The 19,248-nt window shown below is 41.5% G+C and overlaps 1 protein-coding gene across 1 annotated transcript in view; it reads right to left on the minus strand.

Annotated features, from left to right (window-relative positions):
* Nucleotides 1-19,248, minus strand: part of LOC114652284 (poly [ADP-ribose] polymerase tankyrase-1) — a 208,201-nt gene that overhangs the window by 78,813 nt on the left and 110,140 nt on the right. The gene's annotated exons all lie outside the window — the stretch shown is intronic.

A 19,248-nucleotide genomic window follows, 5' to 3' on the forward strand; every position in this document is an offset into this window, starting at 1 on the left:
AATTCATAATCTTTACTACCCATAAAACACACTTTCCCCGATTGGATTATTACAATTTCTTCTTTCATTATAATGTGTCACATATGCAAATCAATACTGCATGAAAAATTAAATTATACAAATATGGTGACCTGATTTATCTATATATATTGTCACTCACGAGCTTTTGGGGAACAGCTTAACGACCCGGTTTGCTTCGCGACAAAACCCGCAGACGGACAACGGCAGTGTACTAATCTTTCTTTCTTTGCTTCCTTACAAAGGCCGAGACGTCGCCGCCATAAAGATCGCCCGGATGACTCTCAAAGACGCACACTTCCAGGTTCCTTTCTTCCCTCTGCTTACCCGTGATGACGTTATACTCCCACAATCCACCACGATTATCCCAGCATCCCACGTCTTAATATCCGGCCCGCCACTATATACTGTCCGTCCTCCCTCCCTTCAATGTCTTTTGAGTTTTTTGTAAAAAAAACAATTGACAATTTGATTTTTGTTGCAGTATACGGGGCTCAAACACCAACCACATTTTCTGTCTTATTACAGTGGCGTAGTCGGCAGGATACAAATAAGTCCGAAAAATGACAGAAGGACAGGACCTGAACACGGTCCTCAACACCCTGGTCACGGAGCTCCAGGCCGTAAAGATTGAGCAAGCGGCGACCAAGACGGAGCTCGCAGACACCAAGAGGCGGCTGGCAGTGGCAGAAGCGATAAGGCCAGAGCCCGCGAGGCCTCCTCCACCTCCGATGTTAGCTCTCACGGAGGACGACAACATCGAGTCGTACCTCTCAATATTTGAGAGGACGGCAACCAGAAACCAGTGGCCGCGGGCAGAGTGGGTGTCCATCTTGGCACCTTATCTAAAGGGACCCGCACAGCGGGCTTATCATGACCTCCCCGAGGAGGAAGCCGCCCAATACGACCTCATGAGGGCCGAGATATACTGTGCATCTGGAAAGTATTCACAGCGCATCACTTTTTCCACATTTTTTGTTATGTTACAGCCTTATTCCAAAATGGATTAAATTCATTTTTTTCCTCAGAATTCTAAACACAACACCCCATAATAACGTGAAAAAGGTTTACTTGAGGTTTTTGCAAATTTATTAAAAATAAAAAAACTGAGAAATCACATGTACATAAGTATTCACAGCCTTTGCTCAATACTTCGTCGATGCACCTTTGGCAGCAATTACAGCCTCAAGTCTTTTTGAATATGATGCCACAAGCTTGGCACACCTATCCTTGACTAGTTTCGCCCATTCCTCTTTGCAGCACCTCTCAAGTTCCATCAGGTTGGATGGGAAGCGTCGGTGCACAGCCATTTTAAGATCTCTCCAGAGATGTTCAATCGGATTCAAGTCTGAGCTCTGGCTGGGCCACTCAAGGACATTCACAGTGTTGTCCTGAAGCCACTCCTTTGATATCTTGGCTGTGTGCTTAGGGTCGTTGTCCTGCTGAAAGATGAACCGTCGCCCCAGTCTGAGATCAAGAGCGCTCTGGAGCAGGTTTTCATCTAGGATGTCTCTGTACATTGCTGCAGTCATCTTTCCCTTTATCCTGACTAGTCTCCCAGTCCCTGCTGCTGAAAAACATCCCCACAGCATGATGTTGCCACCACCATGCTTCACTGTAGAGATGGTATTGGCCTGGTGATGAGCGGTGCCTGGTTTCCTCCAAACGTGACTCCTGATACTCACACCAAAGACTTCAATCTTTGTCTCATCAGACCAGAGAATTTTCTTTCTCATGGTCTGAGAGTCCTTCAGGTGCCTTTTGGCAAACTCCAGGCGGGCTGCCATGTGCCTTTTACTAAGGAGTGGCTTCCGTCTGGCCACTCTACCATACAGGCCTGATTGGTGGATTGCTGCAGAGATGGTTGTCCTTCTGGAAGGTTCTCCTCTCTCCACAGAGGACCTCTGGAGCTCTGACAGAGTGACCATCGGGTTCTTGGTCACCTCCCTGACTAAGGGCCCTTCTCCCCCGATTGCTCAGTTTAGATGGCCGGCCAGCTCTAGGAAGAGTCCTGGTGGTTTTGAACTTCTTCCACTTACGGATGATGGAGGCCACTGTGCTCATTGGGACCTTCAAAGCAGCAGAAATTTTTCTGTAACCTTTCCCAGATTTGTGCCTCGAGACAATCCTGTCTCGGAGGTCTACAGACAATTCCTTTGACTTCATGCTTTGTGCTCTGACATGAACTGTCAACTGTGGGCCCTTATATAGAAAGGTGTGTGCCTTTCCAAATCATGTCCTATCAACTGAATTTACCACAGGTGGACTCCAATTAAGCTGCAGAAACATCTCAAGGATGATCAGGGGAAACAGGATGCACCTGAGCTCAATTTTGAGCTTCATGGCAAAGGCTGTGAATACTTATGTACATGTGCTTTCTCAATTTTTTTATTTTTAATAAATTTGCAAAAATTAAAAAAGTAAACTTTTTTCACGTTGTCATTATGGGGTGTTGGCTTAAATTCATTTTTTTCCTCAGAATTCTACACACAAGGCTGTAACATAATAAAATGTGGAAAAAGTGATGCGCTGTGAATACTTTCCAGATGCACTGTACCAGTGGTACGGGGTGACCTCTGGCCAGCAGGCACGAGTCTGGCGTCACTGGAGATTTGACCCCGCACTCCCGGCTAGGGCCCAGGCTTTCGAATACTGGGGCAAGCTTGGGCGCTGGCTAAGGCCAGACAAAAACAAGGCTTGCCAAGTGGTGGAGCAAGTGGCTTGCGAGGGTCTGATTTATGCGATGCCAGATTATCTTGCCCAGCAGGTCAGACGGCACCCGTTTCAAGACATGAACGGCCTTCTGGAGGTTCTGGAAAGACAATTGGCGGTGACCCAAGTCAGGGAGTCTGAGGGCTTTGGTCGCAGGTCCCGACAGGGACGTGTCACTAACCCCGAGACCACCTGCCGCGCCACGGAGGCTCCTGCCAAGCCAAAAGACCGAAAACCCGCGCTGTTGTGCTGTTTCAAATGTGGTGAGCTGGGGCATCTGCTGCCAGCATGCCCTCTCAACCAGGAGCCTATGGACTGCAGCTGGGCCAAAGGAGAAAGGTATTGTGCACTGTCAAATCCCCTTGCAGTCACAAATACGGGAGTGGTGTTATTGAATGGGCACTCAGTGGTTGCAATGTTTGATTGCGGGAATAACATCACCATTGTTGCTCGCCGTTATGTCTTACCGCGACAATGGCTCGCTCAACATCTGGGCGTTAAGTGTGTGCACGGGAAGACCAGGACATATAGGTCCAAAAGGTGTTATATATCACCTGGGAAGGGACTCTTAAACAGCTGGTGGTCGCTGTAATGCCGAAGCCCCCCTTTCCAGTCATCTTGGGACGAGACTGGTCAGAAACTAACTGCGGTAGGACTGTCACCACTCCTATTCCTCGACTGGGTCTGATTATGGAGGGTCAAGGGCCCCGCCCAGCTGTTCCCATGGCATGCTCCTCGGCAACTTCTGATGACGTAGAGGGCTCGGGGGAGCTCTCTTCGGCGCCGGACCTCAACCCAGAAGTACACCCGGGTGGGGTTCCGGGGCAGGCAGGTGCTCCCACGGACCCAATTTCTGATGTACTCGCCAACTTGGACATTCAGTATCGATCTACGCCGGAATCATTTAAACGTGAACAATGGAACAATAATTTCTTGAAGTTTGCCAGGAATGCTATTGTGTCCGCTGACGGCATATCGTCAATGGCTTCCACACCACACAGACCCTACTTTGTACTAGAGCACAAGTTGCTCTAGCGAGTCGCAGAGCACGAAGGCGAGGTGCAGAAGTTGTTGTTAGTGCTGCGGACCTACCAGCGGGAGGTTTGCGAGCTAACTCACTCCCACCTTCTAGGCGCCCATCTCGGGGCCGAAAAAACACTGGAGAGGGTAAGGCTCCAGTTTTACTGGCCCGGGGTCAATGAGGAGGTCCGGCGTTTCTGTCAGTCTTGCCCAGTCTGTCTGCTGCACCAGATACCCCAAAGGGACCATGCTCCTCTGATCCCGATCCCCCTGATAGATATTCCCTTTGAGAGGATCTGTGTCGATCTGGTTGGTCCCCTGGAACCTTCGGTGCATGGTCACAAGTATATTTTAGTGATGGTGGACTACGCAACTTGATACCCCAAAGCGGTTCCCCTGCAAACTGCTAACACAAAAAACATCGCACGGACTAGTAGGGCTGTTTTCCCGAGTGGGCTTACCCAAAGAAATCCTCACGGATCAGGGGACACCCTTCACATCAGATACGTTCAGGGAGGTTGCCAAATTACTCCGGGTTAAGCATCTTAAGGCATCCGTCTATCATCCACAGACGGATGGACTTGTAGAACGGTTCAACCAAACCCTTAAGCAGATGCTCCGCAAGGTGGTCAGCGCGGACGGTAGGAACTGGGACCAGCTTTTACCGCTGGTGCTTTTCGCCTATAGGGAGGTGCCTCAGGCCTCCACAGGGTTTTCCCTTTTTGAGTTGCTACACGGACGGCAACCCCGAGGCCTATTGGATGTACTAAAAGAAGGCTGGGAAGGGGAGGCACTTCCCTCCACCAACCTCTTAGAATATATCGCGCAGTTACGCGATAGATTGGCTAAAATTAGACCCTTACTCAAAGAACACATGTCCAGGGCTCAAGCAGCGCAGGTCCGGAATTATAATCGGAACACCTCCCTACGCGAATTTCAGCCAGGGGATCGCGTAATGGTGCTTGTGCCCACTTCCCACTCCAAATTGTTGACTCATTGGTTAGGGCCCTACGAAGTTAAGGAGAGAAAAGAACTCGTCGATTATTTGGTGAGTCAACCAAATCGTCGACCGAGTGAGAGAGTCTACCATATCAACCTACTGAAGCCTTGGAAGGACAGGGAGGACGACCCTCCTCCCAGCTCAGCTCTCTCCCTTTTCTCGGAAAAGACACCGCTTAACTTCGGCTCCAATTTGTTGCCCCACCAACGACAGGAGCTCAAGAGAGCAATCCTGCCCATCCCGGAGGTGGTCAGAGAAGCACCTGGCCGGACCTCGTAGATTCAGCACGACATTGTGACAGACCCAGGAGTGGTTGTCAGGGAGCGACCCTATCGCCTCCCTGAGGCGAAACGCGCTGAAGTGGAGCTAGAGGTTCAACGAATGCTAGACATGCATATCATTGAGGAGAGCCATAGCCCCTGGTCCAGTCCTATCGTCCTCGTATCCAAACCGGACGGGTCGTGGAGATTTTGCAATGACTTCAGACGTCTTAATCATGTCTCGAAGTTCGACGCATATCCCATGCCCCGGGTGGATGAGCTCCTTGACAGACTAGGGACGGCCTGTTATCTGACTACTCTTGACATGACAAAGGGGTATTGGCAAATTCCCTTAACGGCATCCGCGAAAGAAAAAACTGCTTTTAGTACCCCTAGCGGTCACTGGCAATACAAGGTACAGTGGAACCTCGGTTCACGAACGTCTCGGTACACGTACAAATCGGTTCTACAACCAAAAAGTTCGCCAAACTTTTGCCTCGGGTCACGACCACACACTCGGTATACGAACAAGCCAGTTTCCCTTTCGGTTTGTGCACGCCGATGATTTCCGCACGTGTTGCATTGTTCTTGGTCAGACGTGCGTGCTTGCACGTGCATGCGTGCTTTCGCTGTGAACTCTTTGTGCTCTATTTCATTTCCCTTCCGGTTCGTATGCGCCGATTACTGTATTTAAGCACGTGTTCGGCCTCTCCCTGTTCATTGTTCTCAGTCAGACGTGCGTGCTTTACCTGTGAACTCTTTGTACTCTACAGTATTTCGTATGCTTTTGCAGTTAACCATGGCTTCTAAGCAAGTGAAGAGTGGTGAGAAGAAAGTTTTGCAGAAAATTGAAATTGAAGTAAAGAATTATTGAAAAGTATGAGCGTGGCGTTCGTGTTACTGATCTTGCCGCCGAGTACAAGAAGTCAAAATCTACAATTTCGACTATTCTAAAGTGGAAAGAATCTATTAAAGCAGCTGATGTTGCAAAAGGAGTTACAGTGTTAACCAGGCAGAGGCCTCAAGTGCTGGAAGAGGTGGAAAAACTGTTGCTATTGTAGCTGAACAAGAAGTAACTTGCTGGGGATAGCGTAAGCGAGGCGATGTTATGCGAGAAAGCCAGGAAGATTCATGGCGATTTACTGCAAAACTATCCTTCTACGAGTGGCGAAAGTGAGGAATTTAAAGCCAGTAGAGGATGGTTTGAAAAGTTTCGCAAGAGAAGTGGCATTCAGAGTGTGGAAAGGCATGGAGAGGCTGCTAGTTCCGACGCTGAAGCCGTGAAAGAATTCGTGAAAAATTTCACAAAATTAGTGGAGGACGAAGGCTACATCCCGCAACAAGTCTTCAAATCCGACAAAACCGGATTATTCTCCACCCAGTTCCTCCTCACTTCATGCCAGGACTCGACTCATGCAAGGTTAGTTTTCTTGGTGATTTATGGTTAGTTTTTGTATTACGGATTTTTCAAATGTTCATTTATTGGTTCATAGTGTGAATTGTTGCATTGTTACTTTTCTCTTTTTTCAAATGTTCATTTTTTCCCTGTGCTTAAAACTCATTAAAAAAAAGTTTACACAGCGATCGGGTTGTAAGGCTATTAGCGTGAACTCCTGCAATGTTACTTTCTTGGTTGCTTATGGTTGGCTTTTAAATAAAGTTTGGATTTGTTCAAATGTTCCTTTTTTCCCCCCTGTGCTTAAAACTCATTTAAAGAGAGTGTTTACAGCGATCGGGTTGTAAGGCTATTAACGTGAACTCCTGCAATGTTACTTTCTTGGTGGTTTATGGTTGGTTTTTCAATAAAGTTCGGATTTGTTCAAATGTTCCTTTTTCTCCCTGTGCTTAAAACTCAAAAAGTGTTTACAGCAATCGGATCATAAGGCTACAGTATAGCGCAAACTCTTGCAATGTTAGTTTTCTCTGTTGTTCAAGGTTTTCTCAGTGTTATTCAATGTTTTTACATTTAGTTTACTATTACGCTGTGCATTCTATGGTTTAATTAATTATTTTTGTGCTTAAAAACTTATATATACTTACATACAGTTCGTATGGTCTGGAACGGATTAATTGTATTTACATACAATCCTATGGGGGAAATTACTTTGGTTCACGACCAAATCGGTTTACGACCAGAGTTTTGGAACGAATTATGGTCGTGAACCGAGGTTCCACTGTACTCCCATTCGGGCTGCATGGGGCACCGGCGACCTTCCAACGTCTGGTAGACAGAGTGCTAAGGCCCCACCAGTCCTACTGTGCCGCATACCTGGATGACGTGGTCATCTATTCCGGCACCTGGGAGGAACATGTAGTGCAGGTATACACAGTCCTCCTGACGCTAGCGAAAGCCGGGCTCCGTATCAATCCTCGCAAGTGTTACTTTGGGATGAACGAACCCCGATATTTGGGCTACCTAGTGGGAGGAGGGCTGGTGAAGCCACAGTGTACCAAAATTAAAGACATCTTGGAATGGCCCCGTCCAATGGTCAAGAAACAGGTGCAAGCCTTCTTAGGACTAGCGGGTTACTACCGCCGGTTTGTATTGTAGCAGATAAGGCTTGATCCACCTCTTGAACCCTCAGGTACCACTCCAAACACGAGGTAAAAGCACAAGACTTCTTTATTTTATTCTTGTTCAGTGCACAAAGTACCCCTCCACTCCACACTACTCATAAATTCACAATCACAATACAATTCTCTCTCCTCCTCGCCCAGACACTTGCCACCCTACCTCCCAGCTCAGCTCCATGTCTGGGCTTTCCCCGGAGTCCTTTATACCCCCTGACCCGGAAGTGGTTCCTGTTCAAACCCCACAAGTCCTTATTCCTTCCGGGTCAGGGTAATCAGTCCTTTTCTTCACCCCGGGAGCACGTTGTTTCTTCCTGTCATGTGACCATGACGTACTCCCGGGTTATAGGGCACATACGAGCCTCTGAGTCCCCCTACAGCGACTCCTGGTGGCCCCCAAGGTATCCAGCAGGGCTGCGTATAAAAACTACATAGTTCATGAGGCCCTGCTGGAACTCGGGGCACGTCCACGCTGTTCTGAGAGCTCCTCCTGGCGGCCTGGGGGTGAGGACCGGAATATGTAGCCAGCCATTCAACACAGTATCTTGTTATTCTGAGAGAGCAGCACCCTTGACAGACCTGATAAAGAAAAGGGCCCCTTTACATGTGGTGTGGAAAAAGAAAGCTGAACGAGCATTCAGTGACTTGAAAGAGGCCCTTACTACGGCACCTATATTAAGAACTCCTAACTTTTCACTTCCTTTTATTCTCTAGACCGATGCTTTGGACACAGGTCTAGGTGCCGTGCTGAGCCAAAGCATCGACGGTGTCGAACACCCCATGATATACCTGAGCTGGAAACTGCTGGACCGGGAGACGAAGTATGCAGCGGTGGAGCGGGAAGCTTTGGCCATTAAATGGGCAGTGACCCCACCTGCGGTACTACCTGTTGGGTCGAGAGTTCACCCTGGTGACGGATCATGCCGCCCTCCAGTGGATGGCTCTTCATCGGGATTCGAATCCTCCAGTCACCAGGGGGTCTTTGGACTTGCAGCTGTTCAAGTTTACTTTCGTTTATCACCGGGACAACCTGCAAGCCAACGCTGATGCACTCTCTCGGGTTCACAACCTCTCGGTTCGGGTCGCCCGACCTGATGGGTCTGGGCTAAGGGGGCCCTGTCACACATGAGCGCTTGGGGAACAGCTTAACGACCCGGTTTGCTTTGCGACAAAACCCGCAGGCGGACAACGGCAGTGTACTAATCTTTCTTTCTTTGCTTCCTTAGAAAGGCCGAGACGTCGCCGCCATAAAGATCGCCTGGATGACTCTCGAAGACGCACACTTCCAGGTTCCTTTCTTCCCTCTGCTTACCCGTGATGACGTCATACGCCCACAATCCACCACGATTATCCCAGCATCCCATGTCTTAATATCTGGTCCATCACCATAAACTGTTCGTCCTCCCTCCCTTCAATGTCTTTTGAGTTTTTTGTAAAAAACAATTGACGATTTGATTTTTGTTGCAGTATACGGGGCTCAAACCCCAAAACTTTATATTGTAATAAAAGACAAACGATCATATATATATATATATATATATATATATATATATATATACATGTTTCAACAAATTTTATGTAAAGGAAAAATATTATATTTCATTAACAAATATTACTACATTTGATAGGTCTGTTTAGCCATAATTCTGATGTAAGTATGTAAAAAATTATGAAAGACTCCTTCAATATGAAATATGAAAGATGAAGTACAACTGTATGACAACAGGAGTCAGAAGATGGTTGAGAAAATGTACTGTAAGCACTTTATGTATGGATCCAAGACCTAATGTTCATATAAGCAGACGAAAGATAGGAGACATAAATATAACAAACTATCTTTATAACTGGTATAAATAAAGGAGGGGATGTGTGCCAATGACTGCTATAGCCCCAACTTTGTAAATACTGTAAGAACATTTACCATAACTCTTTAATACAAAAAAAGAATCATTTAAAAGGTCATCTCAATTACTAGTTTTCTGCTCTTTAGACAATATGCATTTAAAGTTTTAAACCTAAAACTGAGCTGGCAATTGAAAATTTTTTTATTTTGCTCTCCTTCAATCATTTCTTGGTTGATTCTGTGTTATTCTGAAATGTCGGTTTTTAACCAGGTCTCGGAGTTATGCCAAGGGCAACTAGATTTAGGATACTTAGTAAACCAATGACCATGGGGTACGCGATCTGGCGATTTTAGATTGTGATCGATCTTAAAGACTTCCACAATCTAATTTTCAAGTTAATCGTACAGATAGTGATCTTCTAAATTCTTCTGATACTTGATACTGATGGATCCGTGACAAGCCCACAAGCCAACAGAATGTTTTCCTGTTGTTATTGGCTAAATTATATCACATGTCCCCCACCACAGCTTTCTTGTGTGAAGAAGTTGAAAAAGATTCATAGAGCGCAAGAAGCATGGCAGATAAGCAGCTTGTGCCAAAAAAGTACTCAACGTCAGTAGTGTGAAAGTGGTTCGGCTATGCACAGTCAGATACTGCACAAAGCAAAGTTAAATGTAAAATTTGTCGGACAACGGTTGGCACTTCTGTTTCAGTCTGGTCAGTACAACCCCACTCAGCTGTGGTCATGAAGCATAAACAGTTGTTGTTTACTGACACATTAGAGCAGTCAAAAAAAAATATGATAAAAGCAGCAAACGATGGAAAGAGGTGACTTAGGCAGTCACATTCTACCTAGCTAAGGATACGATACCATTGAAAGCTGTAGACAACGTTGGTTTTAAGAAACTGATGCACATTTTAGATGTGCGATATGATCTTCCAAGTAGCAAATATTTTTTGATACTGCCATTCCACATATGTATAGCGATTGCTGACGGAGGGTTGCGAAGCAATTAAAGAATGGTGAATTTTTTGCAAACGATGGAAAGAGGTGACTTAGGCAGTCACATTCTACCTAACTAAGGATACGATACCATTGAAAGCTGTAGACAACGTTGGTTTTAAGAAACTGATGCACATTTTAGATGTGCGATATGATCTTCCAAGTAGCAAATATTTTTTGATACTGCCATTCCACATATGTATAGCGATTGCTGACGGAGGGTTGCGAAGCAATTAAAGAATGGTGAATTTTTTGCGACGAGTGACTTATGGTCCAGTCGAATATCTGAGCTGTACCCGAGTCTGAATGCCTGGCAAAAAAGTATCTTTGTATCCCAGCAACCAGTGCAACATCAGAAAGAGTGTTTAGCACGGGTGGCAATATTGTCACAAGTCAAAGGGCTGCTGTAAAATCCCATAAAGTGGATCAATTGATCTTCCTTGCTAAAAACCTGTGATTGTGTAAGCAGAAAATCATTACATCTAATGTAAACAGAATGTCAACCTAATCTTTCATGTTTAAAATATGTAACTAAAGTGCCTGGAGTTTAGTTAGCTAGTTTAATAGCATAGTGAAGTTGTTTGTAGCTGTATTTAAAATGAAAGGTACTGGACATTTGATTCTCCACCTGCTTCTACCTCATCATCTACCTTTCTACCTCTAATTGTAATCTTATTACCTAGAAGGATTGTGAAACAGTCTTCTTGCACTTATAATGTTTACATTCAAATACATTTTGTTTTTAAATCTGTTTTATGGTTATGTGGCTGTTGATCCCAACTTGAAACTGCCAGAATTTTAAAAGTGCACTTGTTTATATTGGTTATATTTTATGTTATCTGTTAGCTGCTGATTACAATTTTTTAAAGAATGTTCATGTTTGAAAGTGTCAGAATTTGAAAATTGCCCTCATTTACATTTTATTATTGCTAGAATTATTTTCTTATATACTCAAATGAATTCAATAAATATTTAAAATAAAGTGTAACTTTGGTCTTAATGAGTTTCAGTCTGGATATTCTCTTAAGTAAATGCCACACTGAAAAGATAGATCGCAGCTCAGATTGTGAATTGTCATTTTGGGTTAAAATGTTTGTGATATGATATTTTGGAAAGATTGCCCAACCCTATAATGATTATTACAGAGCAAAGTTCAATGACAACAGCACCCATTTCCAATCAAGTGTCAAGGACACAAAAACTGCCTCTTCAATTTCCTTCTTGTTGTCATGAGAAGTTAAGCAAAATGACACCTAAACATCTTGCCAGAGGAAGGGGCCTGATTTGCCTCGAAAGCTTGCATATTATAATCTTTTAGTTAGCCAATAAAAGGTGTCATTTTGCTTCTCACTACATTCATAATGGCTAACACTGTACAACACCCTAGTACTTCTTGTTGTCAGTATTGATACTCTTCTGGAAATCCTTCTACATAGGATTTTGATTTTATATAATATTTCTGAACTGTAGCTGTGATATCTTTCACTTGGCTGTTATAGGTTGCATTGAGTAAATAAAGCTGGAAAAAATATTGGTTTGTGTGTTTTCATTTAAGGTTGTAAAGCAAAAAAAATGGGAATATTTCGAAGGGGTTGATTCTTTTCTATACCCACTGTATGTAAACAATCCTCACAATTCAGGTTGTTGTTTACACATATTCCACATCATCCTCCAAAATCATCATCAAACTTTATTGCAGATTTATCTGATCTTCTTGAACCCTTGTATTTTCATTATACTTGTATATTATTACTGGGTGACTTTAATATTCATAGAGATTCAAATAATTCAAATAATAATTGTAGCAGATTTCTTAAATCTTCAGTGTTTTGATATTACCATATTAAATTTTTCTACTTGCTGTAAAGGCCCTATTTTTGATCTAGTATACACTTTTGGTAGTGACACCAGCCAACTTACACGGCACTGACTTAAATGATGATTCCTGTTTAATACGCAAATTTCTTTTGGATTTTAACGTTCCTCAGGAGGAAATGGTGTACCAGTTTAAACACATCCTTAAAACTGCTTTAGATTAGCAGATTCCTTTAAATACAAATACATTATCATTTAAAAAGATAACAAAGTAATAATTTAAAAAAAAAGTATGTTCCATAACATTAAAATCATTTGTTACAAAAAACATACCAATTCTAAGTTAGTAAACCTCTAACACTAAAGCAGTGCTGGGATGTGCAATGTATAAGAAAAAAATGCCACACTTAGAGCTTTCTAGGATCAATCCTGGTGTGCTCCTCTTGTTGCATACTACGAAGAGCTTCTAAACCCTAAGCACAAATAAGGATTAGAAAGAAATTGTCAAGATAGTATTTGCACCATTCAAAGCTGTCCAATAATACACCATACATTGCATCAGTGCAGATATTATGCACTCCTCTGTGCATTTTGTACGCTGATTAATGTTACTGACGACTGGTCTTTATGGCTGCTTATATATCACAAATGCATGCATAATTGTGGACTGCCCAAACCCATCTTAACAATAAACACTTGCTGTTAGTGGAGCCAACTCTGCCTCAAGTAGCAAAATGCTTATTTAAGTGAGGTGTCCTCAGCTAAGTCTCAAATTTGCACATGTGCAAATCTATTTTTAATGTGTTATTTGTACCCAAAAAAGAAACAACACAATATGGACTGTTATAAAATAATAAGACGTTGAATGCATTTAATTATTAAGGTAGGTGATTGAATTTATTACTACTAGGGGAGCTCTGCCCCTGCTCCCTTCGCTCGCCCACTCCCAGGTTTGGTTTACCGGATATAAAATTTAAAGAGATTGTTATTTTCATGGAAATTTTTACATATGCATTATTTTCACTTTTACTTTAAAACTTTTGTAAAAACAATACTTGTCCTTTATTTCTGGCCCCGGCCATGGTTACAACGCTGCTCGCGTTGTGAAGGGGGTGCGGCTGAACGCATGCTAAGGAGATGCTGTCGGATAATCTGCTGTCTTTCTGCTGCTGGCAAGCTGCCTGTTCTGCATGTCTAACTGCCCGATTATTTCAAAGCCTGTACAGCAGCTGCCTTTTGCCACTTCGTGTCTCTGTCGCTCGCGTTGTGAAGGGGGGAGGGGGTTAGGGTGGCTGAACGCACGCTAAGGAGAAGTGGTCTGATAATCCTGGCAAGCTGTGTGTTTTGCTTATCGCTTATTCATAGATATATGCATACACAAAGACCACAAATGTACCATATGAAAGTCGTATACACATGCATGTTATTCCCTACCACTTTAACCCACTCAAGTACCGTATGAATAACACACTCACAGTCAGTCCGCTTTCCCTTCAAGAGACTTACTTATTATCAGCATGAACATCATACAATGTTTTAAATATAGCTCAGACCTAAACATTACTTGGTCTCTAGGAATATATTCAAACATGCAAAGGCTCAACATCCTTGGTTATAGGCCATTTATCAACCAAAAATACCTTACTTTACATACTGTTCCCTACTATTGGATGGAACTCTCACATTCAGCCTTAAAAAACCTTGCAGATTGAAGTGTATGGTAAACTTCGACTGCTCCAGGTGTTCTTAATATCGACTTTATCATTTCAGTCACTCTAGATATAAAGAAAAAGTATATAACTTTAAAAGCAATGTATTTATTACATGAATAATACCAAACAGAACAAGGAATAATAGAAAATAAGACTGATAGCAAAGTTATGGAAAATTAAAGATGTCAAAGATGAATTAGCAATCAATATTCATGAAATGTTTTAGCTGATGATCAGATAATCAGGTGCCCTCGCCTGACGTCATATTTACAATTCCACAGCAGTTTAGCAACATGTGATTATATATACGGTATACCTGATTGGCTGGCTGTCAGTATGATGGATGAATTTGTTCAAGCTCATTATTGTTGGGAAAACAAGCATACTTAAACAGATTAAAGTTTTTGATGTTTTAAGAACCTTCCTGTCCCAGGCTGTAAACTGGTTTGGCAATTTCTAGTCCTACAGCATCTCCTTCTGTTTGCAGGTAGTAAAGTAATCTGATACAGCCTGAAGCATCGGCACGTCTTCCTTTCCCAGTCTGTAAACCAGGTTCACCAGTGAAAAAATAATCAATACAGGATGAGGCATCTCCTGGATTTTCTGCTTTGTTTAAACAAATGTTATTGTGATTGATACTGGTACAATTCAGGAAAATAGGATGCTCTGATATCCCACCTTCTGCCCATACGAGTAAAATATTTGTTTTAAAGCATCCTTGCTTTATTAGTAAACAAACAGGTTTTAAATAAGAAACTGGTTTATGTAAAAACCTGCAACCACTGCAGATCTCAAGGTCCGTAACAAAGTATCCCTGGCCTAAAACAATGAGACATAATGAAAGAAATGATGCAGTTTAGGGCTGCAATTAATGATTATTTTGATAACTAATTAATCTGAAGTTTATTTTGTCAAATCGATTAGTTGGATTTTTAAAAAAAAAAAATTTGAAATTAAACACAAAATTCATGAAATGGAACTTTTCATTAAATAAACATATGTATAAAATTTTCAGAAATGTATTTTTTTTTTAATTAACTACTTGTTATTTTAAACATAGTATTAGTTTTTATGCAACATTTACATAACAATACATTGAAAATAAATAGGAATAAAACATTTAGTAGCACTTCTGGCTCTGGGTGTGCAATAAACACACACACACACACACTTTCCATAACAACAACAGTTTTCAAAAAATTAACTAAACTTGCAATTTAGCTTATGTATTCAGAATCACATTAAAACACACACTTCAGACTTAAACATGAAATTTAAGTTACAGTAATCCCTCGCTATATCGCACTTCGACTTTCGCGGCTTCACTCTATCGCGGATTTTATATGTAAGCATATCTAAATATATAACACGGACTTTTCACTGCTTCGCGGGTTTCTGCGGACAATGGGTCTTTTTACTTCTGGTATATGCTTCCTCAGTTGGTTTGCCCAGTTGATTTCATACAAGGGACGCTATTGGCGGATGACTGAGAAGCTACCTAATCAGAGCACGCAGTTAAGTTCCTGTGTGCTGATTGGCTCAGCGACGGAGTGCTGCATTAACAAGGAAGTCTCATCTCACTCATTCAGCATTAACGTGCTCCTGCTACTGCTTCAGGGGCCATGTCCAAGCGCCAACAGAAGATGCAAATGATTGCAGAAAAGGTAAAAGTTTTGGATATGTTGAAGGAAGGGAACAGCTACACCGCTGCAGGACACCATTACGGCATCAATGAGTCCACGATTCTTTTTATTTAAAAAGGAGGAAAAGCATGTAAGATCTACGGCCGCAGTGTCCTTTAACCAGGGCGCAAAACGAGTTGCAAGTGGATGTGATAAGGCAGTAGTCTGGATGGAATCTGCTTTAGGGATTTGGATTGAAGAGTGCTGGAAGAAGAACAACGGCGGTGCTACACAGTAGCCTGAAGAGGCTCCTTTAGAAGAGCTGTAACGCTATCCTTTGTTGTGCAGTAAAATTAAACTCATCGTTATCGGACAAGTCGTCGTGTCATTGTTGGTGAGTAACCATAATTAATTATCTATGTACAGTACTTATTACATGTACATAGTTTAGTGTCACTGTACACACATTTTACTTTATACAATTTTTTTTGCATTGTACGTATTTATTGCTGGTGGCCTGTCTGTCGTAATGGCTGTAACATATGTGATATCGGAGACGCTCGATATCTTTAAAATAATATTTAGTTTTACTGTATATAAACTGTGTTTACATACATAATTTCAACGAATCTTACCTAATATCTAAGAGAACACAAAGGGCTTATGCTGTATAATTGTGCGGGAAATGTTTATAATAGTGTGGGAGAGTTTATGAGGGCTTAAAATATATAAAAAGAACCATATGAACATATGGTTTCTACTTCGCGGATTTTCACCTTTCGCGGGGGGTTATGGAACACAACCTCCGCGATGGAGGAGGGATTACTGTATTACATTTTTTTTTCAGCTTCTGTGAAAGAGGTTTAGTGTCAAAACATAATGGGAATATCTGACCAACACCAAAGCTTTATTTTTTTTTTTTTGGCAAATCTACGGTAATGATTGAAATTAGTTCAGCACAATGAACATCATAGTTATATATGGGGGAAATGTTCAGGCTATTTTACTTTTGTAGCAAAATAAGTGGATTCATTTGTGTGAAACTCATTTCTCCCCGTTGCTAAGTAATATGCAGAGTTTATTTTACATCAGTGACCATATCATTTTGCATTATCATTCGTGTTTTGTGTCTGGAAACATTTTACCATTGCAGACTCTTTGTCACATTACCTTGTAGCCAAAACACTGTTGAAGCCTGCTACATGTCATTTGAATGTCAGGAATATACTGTTAGATCTTCACATTAATGCAGAAACCTTTGCACATTATCGTGTCATCCACCAGACTGTATAAAAGCCATCTAATGTCCATTAGCCAACTCGTCTGGAATTTTTGCTTTTCCGCCCCGCTCCTGCCTTTTGACTCTGAGTGACCGATATGCCTTTCAGTTGGAGTTGATGTGCTGTAGGTAGGACTCACCGCTGCACTCTCATTGAGTTTTTGATTTCCTTTGCTCATGAGACTGAAAAAATGTTTTCTGCTCAGACAGGGAGTTACAATTCTTCGCAAACCATTTTTGTAAACATAAACATGCTAACGTTACACATGAATTCAAGCGTGTAATGCAGCACCATAAGTTAGCAGAATGATCACATCAAAAAAAAAAAAAAAGAAATATAGCAAGTGAAATTCTCAACGTATACTAGCTAGTAGCTAATGAAACATTTTTTAGTTGCTGGACTATGACTCAAATTATTACATTAAACCAAAAGTCATGTCATTATGCCTAATATAGCAAATACTGCATTATGTATCTGTATCACATAATGCTGAAATAATATTTAATTTACTGGGATGACAGAGTCTTACTCATCCACACAGCCTGGAACTGTACGTTTCCTGTTCAAATGTTTGTAATTGAAGTCACACAGAATGTTCCACTGTTTTAAGACAGACAAGTTCAAAAATTCAATGCTTTTAAGTGATTACAAAAATGTGTACAGTGCACAGAATAAATCTAATAAATTTAATCAAAATTGATCCCGTGGGAGTTGAGGAGGTTTATGTGGACAGACAGGTGTATGGATAGACAGGACAATAAAAGTATGTGCTAATTAGTTAACTTCCATTCATAACTTCTGAAAAGCTGCAAGTTGTCTATATGTTCCCTGAAAAAGGTGTTTTTGTACAACTCTAAGTTAACCTTTTACCTGTTCCCTGAAAAAGCCCTTTTTTTTAATAACACCGAAAATAAAATTTTTTTTTTTTTGATTTGGGTAACAAACTTTTTTTTTTTTTTTAGAATCTCTGGCAGTTTACCGCTTACCTTTGTATGGTTTCAGATTATTCACTGGAGTTGAACTGCTGTGGGTGTTCTAAGACTTTGGGTGACAGAGACACAATGCATTGCTATGCCTAATACAGCACAGAGTTACTTTTAGACAGGCTCTTCATTTAAACAGACACACAAGGGTGGTATTTAAGCAACACATCAGATAACTTTGCTTTGGGGATAAGTAGTGCATAGTGTGATGCAACAGTGAAGCTGGAGTAAGATGAGGGTTTTTGGAGTTATCTGTCATTTGCTTCAGAACCATTTTGGTATTCCTTCTGTGGTCCGAAAGCTGGTATCGATAACAAAGTCAAAATTTTCATACAGTTCCCACATTACCAGACATATAACCTTGACAAGAAGGTAACTACTGCCTTAAAGACATGAGGACTTACAGGCAAAGCGGTTGACCACAAAGCATTATGGCCATTAATTCACCTACCCCATTGGACTAGGCCTCTGTAGGATTTTCATTCAAATGCTAATATTCACACTCAACCGTTAATTAGATTGAACATGTAACTTAACTATGGCAAGGGGTCATTTGGTTTCACATACAATACATCAAGTCTGATGTGTATTTACTTACTGCTGAAACATTGCTCAGTAATACAGACAACATTCCCCTTATTTGAGGATGGTTTTACCTTCTAACAATAATGGGAAATACTGGTTGAGAAGGCACATTTAGAATGATTTTCTATGATATATTGCAAATTACTTAAAAGAAGTACAACTTAATATGATTTTAGGTACTTATATTTGTTTTTAAAATATAATCAAGAACAAATGTAGTGCCAATTTTACCAACTCCAGGGCTATACTCATTTTCATGGCTGAATATAGCAACTTTTTATGCAACATAGTGATTAACTGTGACAGAGCTGTCTTAATGAGCGACTTTTATATTCACATTGGTGTACTGTAGAAACAGTCAAACTTAATAAACACTCTATGCCAACTAGGCTTGGTAGAAAATCAACAATGGGTAGAAAGGATACACAAACAATTTGCCACTGAACAACCTACACAATCTGGATGGACCAAAGTTCCATTTAAGGCCCTGTATATATTTTCTATTTTTTGGCTATCACTTGCAGTGAATTATTTTTTTAAATAAAAAGTTTGCACCACTTTTTAATACATAATGCATCTCATACTTGTTTAAATTAAAAAAAAAAAAGGCAGCGCTTACATAAATAAAAAAAAACCTCACACTGGCAAAATAATTCATTTAAATCAATAATTTAAATGAAAAAAAAAGACAATTCCCAATATAAAGCTGGTATAATTGTTTACCATCTGTATATTTTGTAAGTTATTCAAATATGATTAATGGTCGATAGGAATACTTCTAGAATCACTTCTTTAAAGTAATTTCACATAATCACTTACTTAA

This window comes from Erpetoichthys calabaricus, chromosome 5 (genome assembly GCF_900747795.2).
Source record: "Erpetoichthys calabaricus chromosome 5, fErpCal1.3, whole genome shotgun sequence".
Classification (NCBI taxonomy): domain Eukaryota; kingdom Metazoa; phylum Chordata; class Cladistia; order Polypteriformes; family Polypteridae; genus Erpetoichthys; species Erpetoichthys calabaricus.